Source organism: Taudactylus pleione, unplaced genomic scaffold (genome assembly GCF_031769625.1).
Source record: "Taudactylus pleione unplaced genomic scaffold, aTauple2 ptg000551l, whole genome shotgun sequence".
Lineage (NCBI taxonomy): Eukaryota > Metazoa > Chordata > Amphibia > Anura > Myobatrachidae > Taudactylus > Taudactylus pleione.
In genome coordinates, this window is record NW_028284953.1 from 1865452 (window position 1) to 1878055 (window position 12604).

At 35.9% G+C, this 12604-nt stretch overlaps 5 non-coding genes across 5 annotated transcripts; all 5 read left to right on the forward strand.

Annotated features, from left to right (window-relative positions):
• Window positions 1-356: 356 nt before the first annotated feature.
• TRNAR-ACG (transfer RNA arginine (anticodon ACG)) lies at window positions 357-429 on the forward strand. The gene has a single exon. It is a non-coding gene; the product is annotated as a tRNA-Arg (tRNA).
• Window positions 430-9027: 8598 nt separating this feature from the next.
• Window positions 9028-9100, forward strand: TRNAR-ACG (transfer RNA arginine (anticodon ACG)). The gene has a single exon. It is a non-coding gene; the product is annotated as a tRNA-Arg (tRNA).
• Window positions 9101-9606: 506 nt separating this feature from the next.
• On the forward strand, window positions 9607-9679 carry TRNAR-ACG (transfer RNA arginine (anticodon ACG)). The gene has a single exon. It is a non-coding gene; the product is annotated as a tRNA-Arg (tRNA).
• A 1663-nt stretch (window positions 9680-11342) lies between these two features.
• TRNAR-ACG (transfer RNA arginine (anticodon ACG)) lies at window positions 11343-11415 on the forward strand. Its single transcript has one exon. It is a non-coding gene; the product is annotated as a tRNA-Arg (tRNA).
• A 1084-nt stretch (window positions 11416-12499) lies between these two features.
• TRNAR-ACG (transfer RNA arginine (anticodon ACG)) lies at window positions 12500-12572 on the forward strand. The gene has a single exon. It is a non-coding gene; the product is annotated as a tRNA-Arg (tRNA).
• The last annotated feature ends 32 nt before the right edge of the window (window positions 12573-12604 follow it).

A 12604-nucleotide genomic window follows, 5' to 3' on the forward strand; every position in this document is an offset into this window, starting at 1 on the left:
AGATTCTTTGAAGGTGCTTGCACTATTTGTGTTTAATGCTTATTATAAAGCTATCTTAACATGCTTTGAATAATTTAATTGTGAATTATTGTACTAAAGGACTGGGAATTTGACATAAATTCTGGAATTCAGGAAAGAAGAATGTTTGGGCTCTGTCTGAGTAAGTTCATCACATTTTTTAAAGATCTTTTAGCAGTCACAAGGATTATTTTACCTAAAACGTTTTTGGGAAGCAATCCGTGCAGATAGCGTACAGTCAATTTCCAAAATGTGATTCTGTATATACTTCAATAACCATAAAACTCTGAAAAAAGGCTCAAAAACAGGAAAGACACTTCAATTACTACAAAACACGAGGGCCAGTGGCGCAATGGATAACGCGTCTGACTACGGATCAGAAGATTGTAGGTTCGACTCCTACCTGGCTCGCTTAAATTGCCGTGATTGTATAGTAGTTAGTACTCTGCGTTGTGGCTGCAGCAACCCCATTTCGAAAACGGGTCACAGCATTTTGATTTTGTTTCACAATCATCCATTTTTTCACAATACTGAATCTTAAGAAAATTTCAGAAAGTAAGCAGATTCTTTGAAGGTGCTTGCACTATTTGTGTTTAATGCTTATTATAAAGCTATCTTAACATGCTTTGAATAATTTAATTGTGAATTATTGTACTAAAGTACTTGGAATTTGACATAAATTCTAGAATTCAGAAAAGAAGAATGTTTGGGCTCTGTCAGAGTAAGTTCATCACATTTTTTAAAGATCTTTTAGCAGTCACAAGGATTATTTTACCTAAAACGTTTTTGGGAAACAATCCCTGCAGATAGTGTACAGTCAATTTCCAAAATGTGATTCTGTATATACTTCAATAACCATAAAATTCTGAAAACAGGCTCAAAAACAGGAAAGACACTTCAATTACTACAAGACACCTGGGACAGTGGGCAATGGCTAACATGTCTGACTATGGATCTGTAGATTGTAGGTTCTACTCCTACCTGGCTCACTAAAATTGCCGTCATCGTATAGTGGTTAGTACTCTGCGTTGTGGCCGCAGCAACCCCGGTTTGAATCCGGGTCATGGCATTTTGATTTTGTTTCTCAATCATCCATTTTTTCACAATACTGAATCTTAAGAAAATTTCAGAAAGTAAGCAGATTCTTTGAAGGTGCTTGCACTATTTGTGTTTAATGCTTATTATAAAGCTATCTTAACATGCTTTGAATAATTTAATTGTGAATTATTTTACTAAAGGACTGGGAATTTGACATAAATTCTAGAATTCAGGAAAGAAGAATGTTTGGGCTCTGTCTGAGTAAGTTCATTACATTTTTTAAAGATCTTTTAGCAGTCACAAGGATTATTGTACCTAAAACATTTTTGGGAAAAAATCCCTGCAGATAGTGTACAGTCAATTTCCAAAATGTGATTCTGTATATACTTCAATAACCATAAAACTTTAAAACAGGCTCAAAAACAGGGAAGACTCTTCAATTGCTACAAGACACCTGGGACAGTGGGCAATGGATAACGCGTCTGACTATAGATCAGAAGATTGTAGGTTCGACTCCTACTTGGCTCGCTTAAATTGCCGTGATTGTATAGTAGTTAGTACTCTGCGTTGTGGCTGCAGCAACCCCATTTTGAAAACGGTTCACAGCATTTTGATTTTGTTTCACAATCATCCATTTTTTCACAATACTGAATCTTAAGAAAATTTCAGAAAGTAAGCAGATTCTTTGAAGGTGCTTGCACTATTTGTGTTTAATGCTTATTATAAAGCTATCTTAACATGCTTTGAATAATTTAATTGTGAATTATTGTACTAAAGGACTGGGAATTTGACATAAATTCTGGAATTCAGGAAAGAAGAATGTTTGGGCTCTGTCTGAGTAAGTTCATCACATTTTTTAAAGATCTTTTAGCAGTCACAAGGATTATTTTACCTAAAACGTTTTTGGGAAGCAATCCCTGCAGATAGTTTACAGTCAATTTCCAAAATGTGATTCTGTATATACTTCAATAACCATAAAACTCTGAAAAAAGGCTCAAAAACAGGAAAGACGCTTCAATTACTACAAAACATGTGGGCCAGTGGCACAATTGATAACGCGTCTGACTACGGATCAGAAGATTGTAGGTTCGATTCCTACCTGGCTTGCTTAAATTACCATGATTGTATAGTAGTTAGTACTCTGCGTTGTGGCTGCAGCAACCCCATTTCGAAAACGGGTCACAGCATTTTGATTTTGTTTCACAATCATCCATTTTTTCACAATACTGAATCTTAAGAAAATTTCAGAAAGTAAGCAGATTCTTTGAAGGTGCTTGCACTATTTGTGTTTAATGCTTATTATAAAGCTATCTTAACATGCTTTGAATAATTTAATTGTGAATTATTGTACTAAAGGACTGGGAATTTGACATAAATTCTGGAATTTAGGAAAGAAGAATGTTTGGGCTCTGTCTGAGTAAGTTCATCACATTTTTTAAAGATCTTTTAGCAGTCACAAGGATTATTTTACCTAAAACGTTTTTGGGAAACAATCCCTGCAGATAGTGTACAGTCAATTACCAAAATGTGATTCTGTATATACTTCAATAACCATAAAATTCTGAAAACAGGCTCAAAAACAGGAAAGACACTTCAATTACTACAAGACCCCCGGGACAGTGGGCAATGGATAACGTGTCTGACTATGGATCTGTAGATTGTAGGTTCGACTCCTACCTGGCTCGCTTAAATTGCCGTGATCGTATAGTGGTTAGTACTCTGCGTTGTGGCCGCAGCAACCCCGGTTCGAATCTGGGTCACGGCATTTTGATTTTGTTTCTCAATCATCCATTTTTTCACAATACTGAATCTTAAGAAAATTTCAGAAAGTAAGCAGATTCTTTGAAGGTGCTTGCACTATTTGTGTTTAATGCTTATTATAAAGCTATCTTAACATGCTTTGAATAATTTAATTGTGAATTATTGTACTAAAGTACTTGGAATTTGACATAAATTCTAGAATTCAGAAAAGAAGAATGTTTGGGCTCTGTCAGAGTAAGTTCATCACATTTTTTAAATCTCTTATAGCAGTCACAAGGATTATTTTACCTAAAACGTTTTTGGGAAACAATCCCTGCAGATAGTGTACAGTCAATTTCCAAAATGTGATTCTGTATATACTTCAATAACCATAAAATTCTGAAAACAGGCTCAAAAACAGGAAAGACACTTCAATTACTACAAGACACCCGGGACAGTGGGCAATGGCTAACGTGTCTGACTATGGATCTGTAGATTGTAGGTTCTACTCCTACCTGGCTCACTAAAATTGCCGTCATCGTACAGTGGTTAGTACTCTGCATTGTGGCCGCAGCAACCCCGGTTTGAATCCGGGTCACGGCATTTTGATTTTGTTTCTCAATCATCCATTTTTTCACAATACTGAATCTTAAGAAAATTTCAGAAAGTAAGCAGATTCTTTGAAGGTGCTTGCACTATTTGTGTTTAATGCTTATTATAAAGCTATCTTAACATGCTTTGAATAATTTAATTGTGAATTATTGTACTAAAGTACTGGGAATTTGACATAAATTCTAGAATTCAGGAAAGAAGAATGTTTGGGCTCTGTCTGAGTAAGTTCATTACATTTTTTAAAGATCTTTTAGCAGTCACAAGGACTATTGTACCTAAAACATTTTTGGGAAGCAATCCCTGCAGATAGTGTACAGTCAATTTCCAAAATGTGATTCTGTATATACTTCAATAACCATAAAACTTTAAAACAGGCTCAAAAACAGGAAAGACTCTTCAATTGCTACAAGACACCTGGGACAGTGGGCAATGGATAACGCGTCTGACTATAGATCAGAAGATTGTAGGTTCGACTCCTACCTGGCTCGCTTAAATTGCCGTGATTGTATAGTAGTTAGTACTCTGCTTTGTGGCTGCAGCAACCCCATTTTGAAAACGGTTCACAGCATTTTGATTTTGTTTCTCAATCATCCATTTTTTCACAATACTGAATCTTAAGAAAATTTCAGAAAGTAAGCAGATTCTTTGAAGGTGCTTGCACTATTTGTGTTTAATGCTTATTATAAAGCTATCTTAACATGCTTTGAATAATTTAATTGTGAATTATTGTACTAAAGGACTGGGAATTTGACATAAATTCTGGAATTTAGGAAAGAAGAATGTTTGGGCTCTGTCTGAGTAAGTTCATCACATTTTTTAAAGATCTTTTAGCAGTCACAAGGATTATTTTACCTAAAACGTTTTTGGGAAACAATCCCTGCAGATAGTGTACAGTCAATTTCCAAAATGTGATTCTGTATATACTTCAATAACCATAAAACTCCAAAACTGGCTCAAAAACAGGAAAGACACTTCAATTACTACAGGGCACCTGGGCCAGTGGCGCAATGGATAACGTGTCTGACTACGGATCATAAGTTTGTAGGTTCGACTCCTACCTGGCTCGCTTAAATTGCCGTGATCGTATAGTGGTTAGTACTCTGCGTTGTGGCCGCAGCAACCCCGGTTCGAATCTGGGTCACGGCATTTTGATTTTGTTTCTCAATCATCCATTTTTTCACAATACTGAATCTTAAGAAAATTTCAGAAAGTAAGCAGATTCTTTGAAGGTGCTTGCACTATTTGTGTTTAATGCTTATTATAAAGCTATCTTAACATGCTTTGAATAATTTAATTGTGAATTATTGTACTAAAGTACTTGGAATTTGACATAAATTCTAGAATTCAGAAAAGAAGAATGTTTGGGCTCTGTCAGAGTAAGTTCATCACATTTTTTAAATCTCTTATAGCAGTCACAAGGATTATTTTACCTAAAACGTTTTTGGGAAACAATCCCTGCAGATAGTGTACAGTCAATTTCCAAAATGTGATTCTGTATATACTTCAATAACCATAAAATTCTGAAAACAGGCTCAAAAACAGGAAAGACACTTCAATTACTACAAGACACCCGGGACAGTGGGCAATGGCTAACGTGTCTGACTATGGATCTGTAGATTGTAGGTTCTACTCCTACCTGGCTCACTAAAATTGCCGTCATCGTACAGTGGTTAGTACTCTGCATTGTGGCCGCAGCAACCCCAGTTTGAATCCGGGTCACGGCATTTTGATTTTGTTTCTCAATCATCCATTTTTTCACAATACTGAATCTTAAGAAAATTTCAGAAAGTAAGCAGATTCTTTGAAGGTGCTTGCACTATTTGTGTTTAATGCTTATTATAAAGCTATCTTAACATGCTTTGAATAATTTAATTGTGAATTATTGTACTAAAGTACTGGGAAATTGACATAAATTCTAGAATTCAGGAAAGAAGAATGTTTGGGCTCTGTCTGAGTAAGTTCATTACATTTTTTAAAGATCTTTTAGCAGTCACAAGGATTATTGTACCTAAAACATTTTTGGGAAACAATCCCTGCAGATAGTGTACAGTCAATTTCCAAAATGTGATTCTGTATATACTTCAATAACCATAAAACTCTGAAAAAAGGCTCAAAAACAGGAAAGACACTTCAATTACTACAAGACACCTGGGACAGTGGCGCAATGGATAACGCGTCTGACTACGGATCAGAAGATTGTAGGTTCGACTCCTACCTGGCTCGCTTATATTGCCTTGATCGCATAGTGGTTAGTACTCTGCGTTGTGGCCGCAGCAACCCCGGTTCGAAAACGGGTCACGGCATTTTGATTTTGTTTCTCAATCATCCATTTTTTCACAATACTGAATCTTAAGAAAATTTCAGAAAGTAAGCAGATTCTTTGAAGGTGCTTGCACTATTTGTGTTTAATGCTTATTATAAAGCTATCTTAACATGCTTTGAATAATTTAATTGTGAATTATTGTACTAAAGGACTGGGAATTTGACATAAATTCTGGAATTTAGGAAAGAAGAATGTTTGGGCTCTGTCTGAGTAAGTTCATCACATTTTTTAAAGATCTTTTAGCAGTCACAAGGATTATTTTACCTAAAACGTTTTTGGGAAACAATCCCTGCAGATAGTGTACAGTCAATTTCCAAAATGTGATTCTGTATATACTTCAATAACCATAAAACTCCAAAACTGGCTCAAAAACAGGAAAGACACTTCAATTACTACAGGGCACCTGGGCCAGTGGCGCAATGGATAACGTGTCTGACTATGGATCTGTAGATTGTAGGTTCTACTCCTACCTGGCTCACTAAAATTGCCGTCATCGTACAGTGGTTAGTACTCTGCATTGTGGCCGCAGCAACCCCAGTTTGAATCCGGGTCACGGCATTTTGATTTTGTTTCTCAATCATCCATTTTTTCACAATACTGAATCTTAAGAAAATTTCAGAAAGTAAGCAGATTCTTTGAAGGTGCTTGCACTATTTGTGTTTAATGCTTATTATAAAGCTATCTTAACATGCTTTGAATAATTTAATTGTGAATTATTGTACTAAAGTACTGGGAAATTGACATAAATTCTAGAATTCAGGAAAGAAGAATGTTTGGGCTCTGTCTGAGTAAGTTCATCACATTTTTTAAAGATCTTTTAGCAGTCACAAGGATTATTGTACCTAAAACATTTTTGGGAAACAATCCCTGCAGATAGTGTACAGTCAATTTCCAAAATGTGATTCTGTATATACTTCAATAACCATAAAACTCTGAAAAAAGGCTCAAAAACAGGAAAGACACTGCAATTACTACAAGACACCTGGGACAGTGGCGCAATGGATAACGCGTCTGACTACGGATCAGAAGATTGTAGGTTCGACTCCTACCTGGCTCGCTTATATTGCCTTGATCGCATAGTGGTTAGTACTCTGCGTTGTGGCCGCAGCAACCCCGGTTCGAAAACGGGTCACGGCATTTTGATTTTGTTTCTCAATCATCCATTTTTTCACAATACTGAATCTTAAGAAAATTTCAGAAAGTAAGCAGATTCTTTGAAGGTGCTTGCACTATTTGTGTTTAATGCTTATTATAAAGCTATCTTAACATGCTTTGAATAATTTAATTGTGAATTATTGTACTAAAGGACTGGGAATTTGACATAAATTCTGGAATTTAGGAAAGAAGAATGTTTGGGCTCTGTCTGAGTAAGTTCATCACATTTTTTAAAGATCTTTTAGCAGTCACAAGGATTATTTTACCTAAAACGTTTTTGGGAAACAATCCCTGCAGATAGTGTACAGTCAATTTCCAAAATGTGATTCTGTATATACTTCAATAACCATAAAACTCCAAAACTGGCTCAAAAACAGGAAAGACACTTCAATTACTACAGGGCACCTGGGCCAGTGGCGCAATGGATAACGTGTCTGACTACGGATCATAAGTTTGTAGGTTCGACTCCTACCTGGCTCGCTTAAATTGCCGTGATCGTATAGTGGTTAGTACTCTGCGTTGTGGCCGCAGCAACCCCGGTTCGAATCTGGGTCACGGCATTTTGATTTTGTTTCTCAATCATCCATTTTTTCACAATACTGAATCTTAAGAAAATTTCAGAAAGTAAGCAGATTCTTTGAAGGTGCTTGCACTATTTGTGTTTAATGCTTATTATAAAGCTATCTTAACATGCTTTGAATAATTTAATTGTGAATTATTGTACTAAAGTACTTGGAATTTGACATAAATTCTAGAATTCAGAAAAGAAGAATGTTTGGGCTCTGTCAGAGTAAGTTCATCACATTTTTTAAATCTCTTATAGCAGTCACAAGGATTATTTTACCTAAAACGTTTTTGGGAAACAATCCCTGCAGATAGTGTACAGTCAATTTCCAAAATGTGATTCTGTATATACTTCAATAACCATAAAATTCTGAAAACAGGCTCAAAAACAGGAAAGACACTTCAATTACTACAAGACACCCGGGACAGTGGGCAATGGCTAACGTGTCTGACTATGGATCTGTAGATTGTAGGTTCTACTCCTACCTGGCTCACTAAAATTGCCGTCATCGTACAGTGGTTAGTACTCTGCATTGTGGCCGCAGCAACCCCGGTTTGAATCCGGGTCACGGCATTTTGATTTTGTTTCTCAATCATCCATTTTTTCACAATACTGAATCTTAAGAAAATTTCAGAAAGTAAGCAGATTCTTTGAAGGTGCTTGCACTATTTGTGTTTAATGCTTATTATAAAGCTATCTTAACATGCTTTGAATAATTTAATTGTGAATTATTGTACTAAAGTACTGGGAATTTGACATAAATTCAAGAATTCAGGAAAGAAAAATGTTTGGGCTCTGTCTGAGTAAGTTCATTACATTTTTTAAAGATCTTTTAGCAGTCACAAGGATTATTGTACCTAAAACATTTTTGGGAAACAATCCCTGCAGATAGTGTACATTCAATTTTCAAAATGTGATTCTGTATATACTTCAATAACCATAAAACTTTAAAACAGGCTCAAAAACAGGAAAGACTCTTCAATTGCTACAAGACACCTGGGACAGTGGGCAATGGATAACGCGTCTGACTATAGATCAGAAGATTGTAGGTTCGACTACAACCTGGCTCGCTTAAATTGCCGTGATTGTATAGTAGTTAGTACTCTGCGTTGTGGCTGCAGCAACCCCATTTTGAAAACGGTTCACAGCATTTTGATTTTGTTTCACAATCATCCATTTTTTCACAATACTGAATCTTAAGAAAATTTCAGAAAGTAAGCAGATTCTTTGAAGGTGCTTGCACTATTTGTGTTTAATGCTTATTATAAAGCTATCTTAACATGCTTTGAATAATTTAATTGTGAATTATTGTACTAAAGGACTGGGAATTTGACATAAATTCTGGAATTCAGGAAAGAAGAATGTTTGGGCTCTGTCTGAGTAAGTTCATCACATTTTTTAAAGATCTTTTAGCAGTCACAAGGATTATTTTACCTAAAACGTTTTTGGGAAGCAATCCGTGCAGATAGTGTACAGTCAATTTCCAAAATGTGATTCTGTATATACTTCAATAACCATAAAACTCTGAAAAAAGGCTCAAAAACAGGAAAGACACTTCAATTACTACAAAACACGAGGGCCAGTGGCGCAATGGATAACGTGTCTGACTACGGATCAGAAGATTGTAGGTTCGACTCCTACCTGGCTCGCTTAAATTGCCGTGATTGTATAGTAGTTAGTACTCTGCGTTGTGGCTGCAGCAACCCCATTTCGAAAACGGGTCACAGCATTTTGATTTTGTTTCACAATCATCCATTTTTTCACAATACTGAATCTTAAGAAAATTTCAGAAAGTAAGCAGATTCTTTGAAGGTGCTTGCACTATTTGTGTTTAATGCTTATTATAAAGCTATCTTAACATGCTTTGAATAATTTAATTGTGAATTATTGTACTAAAGGACTGGGAATTTGACATAAATTCTGGAATTCAGGAAAGAAGAATGTTTGGGCTCTGTCTGAGTAAGTTCATCACATTTTTTAAAGATCTTTTAGCAGTCACAAGGATTATTTTACCTAAAACGTTTTTGGGAAGCAATCCCTGCAGATAGTTTACAGTCAATTTCCAAAATGTGATTCTGTATATACTTCAATAACCATAAAACTCTGAAAAAAGGCTCAAAAACAGGAAAGACGCTTCAATTACTACAAAACATGTGGGCCAGTGGCACAATGGATAACGCGTCTGACTACGGATCAGAAGATTGTAGGTTCGATTCCTACCTGGCTTGCTTAAATTACCATGATTGTATTGTAGTTAGTACTCTGCGTTGTGGCTGCAGCAACCCCATTTCGAAAACGGGTCACAGCATTTTGATTTTGTTTCACAATCATCCATTTTTTCACAATACTGAATCTTAAGAAAATTTCAGAAAGTAAGCAGATTCTTTGAAGGTGCTTGCACTATTTGTGTTTAATGCTTATTATAAAGCTATCTTAACATGCTTTGAATAATTTAATTGTGAATTATTGTACTAAAGGACTGGGAATTTGACATAAATTCTGGAATTCAGGAATGAAGAATGTTTGGGCTCTGTCTGAGTAAGTTCATCACATTTTTTAAAGATCTTTTAGCAGTCACAAGGATAATTTTACCTAAAACGTTTTTGGGAAACAATCCCTGCAGATAGTGTACAGTCAATTTCCAAAATGTGATTCTGTATATACTTCAATAACCATAAAACTCCAAAACTGGCTCAAAAACAGGAAAGACACTTCAATTACTACAGGGCACCTGGGCAAGTGGCGCAATGGATAACGTGTCTGACTACGGATCATAAGTTTGTAGGTTCGACTCCTACCTGGCTTGCTTAAATTGACGTGATCGTATAGTGGTTAGTACTCTGCGTTGTGGCCGCAGCAACCCCGGTTTGAATCCGGGTCACGGCATTTTGATTTTGTTTCTCAATCATCCATTTTTTCACAATACTGAATCTTAAGAAAATTTCAGAAAGTAAGCAGATTCTTTGAAGGTGCTTGCACTATTTGTGTTTAATGCTTATTATAAAGCTATCTTAACATGCTTTGAATAATTTAATTGTGAATTATTGTACTAAAGGACTGGGAATTTGACATAAATTCTGGAATTCAGGAAAGAAGAATGTTTGGGCTCTGTCTGAGTAAGTTCATCACATTTTTTAAAGATCTTTTAGCAGTCACAAGGATTATTTTACCTAAAACGTTTTTGGGAAACAATCCCTGCAGATAGTGTACAGTCAATTACCAAAATGTGATTCTGTATATACTTCAATAACCATAAAATTCTGAAAACAGGCTCAAAAACAGGAAAGACACTTCAATTACTTCAAGACACATGGGACAGTGGGCAATGGATAACTTGTCTGACTATGGATCTGTAGATTGTAGGTTCGACTCCTACCTGGCTCGCTTAAATTGCCGTGATCATATAGTGGTTAGTACTCTGCGTTGTGGCCGCAGCAACCCCAGTTCGAATCTGGGTCACGGCATTTTGATTTTGTTTCTCAATCATCCATTTTTTCACAATACTGAATCTTAAGAAAATTTCAGAAAGTAAGCAGATTCTTTGAAGGTGCTTGCACTATTTGTGTTTAATGCTTATTATAAAGCTATCTTAACATGCTTTGAATAATTTAATTGTGAATTATTGTACTAAAGTACTGGGAATTTGACATAAATTCTGGAATTCAGGAAATAAGAATGTTTGGGCTTCCTTCTGAGTAAGTTCATCACATTTTTTAAATATCTTTTAGCAGTCACAATTATTATTTTACCTAAAACGTTTTTGGGAAATAATCCCTGCAGATAGTCTACAGTCAATTTCCAAAATGTGATTCTGTATATACTTCAATAACCATAAAACTCTGAAAATAGGCTCAAAAACAGGAAAGACGCTTCAATTACTACAAAACACGAGGGCCAGTGGCGCAATGGATAACGCTTCTGACTACGGATCAGAAGATTGTAGGTTCGACTCCTACCTGGCTCGCTTAAATTACCATGATTGTATAGTAGTTAGTACTCTGCGTTGTGGCTGCAGCAACCCCATTTCGAAAACGGGTCACAGCATTTTGATTTTGTTTCACAATCATCCATTTTTTCACAATACTGAATCTTAAGAAAATTTCAGAAAGTAAGCAGATTCTTTGAAGGTGCTTGCACTATTTGTGTTTAATGCTTATTATAAAGCTATCTTAACATGCTTTGAATAATTTAATTGTGAATTATTGTACTAAAGGACTGGGAATTTGACATAAATTCTGGAATTCAGGAATGAAGAATGTTTGGGCTCTGTCTGAGTAAGTTCATCACATTTTTTAAAGATCTTTTAGCAGTCGCAAGGATTATTTTACCTAAAACGTTTTTGGGAAACAATCCCTGCAGATAGTGTACAGTCAATTTCCAAAATGTGATTCTGTATATACTTCAATAACCATAAAACTCCAAAACTGGCTCAAAAACAGGAAAGACACTTCAATTACTACAGGGCACCTGGGCAAGTGGCGCAATGGATAACGTGTCTGACTACGGATCATAAGTTTGTAGGTTCGACTCCTACCTGGCTTGCTTAAATTGACGTGATCGTATAGTGGTTAGTACTCTGCGTTGTGGCCGCAGCAACCCCGGTTTGAATCCGGGTCACGGCATTTTGATTTTGTTTCTCAATCATCCATTTTTTCACAATACTGAATCTTAAGAAAATTTCAGAAAGTAAGCAGATTCTTTGAAGGTGCTTGCACTATTTGTGTTTAATGCTTATTATAAAGCTATCTTAACATGCTTTGAATAATTTAATTGTGAATTATTGTACTAAAGGACTGGGAATTTGACATAAATTCTGGAATTCAGGAAAGAAGAATGTTTGGGCTCTGTCTGAGTAAGTTCATCACATTTTTTAAAGATCTTTTAGCAGTCACAAGGATTATTTTACCTAAAACGTTTTTGGGAAACAATCCCTGCAGATAGTGTACAGTCAATTTCCAAAATGTGATTCTGTATATACTTCAATAACCATAAAACTCTGAAAAAAGGCTCAAAAACAGGAAAGACACTTCAATTACTACAAAACACGTGGGCCAGTGGCGCAATGGATAACGCGTCTGACTACGGATCAGAAGATTGTAGGTTCGACTCCTACCTGGCTCGCTTATATTGCCTTGATCGCATAGTGGTTAGTA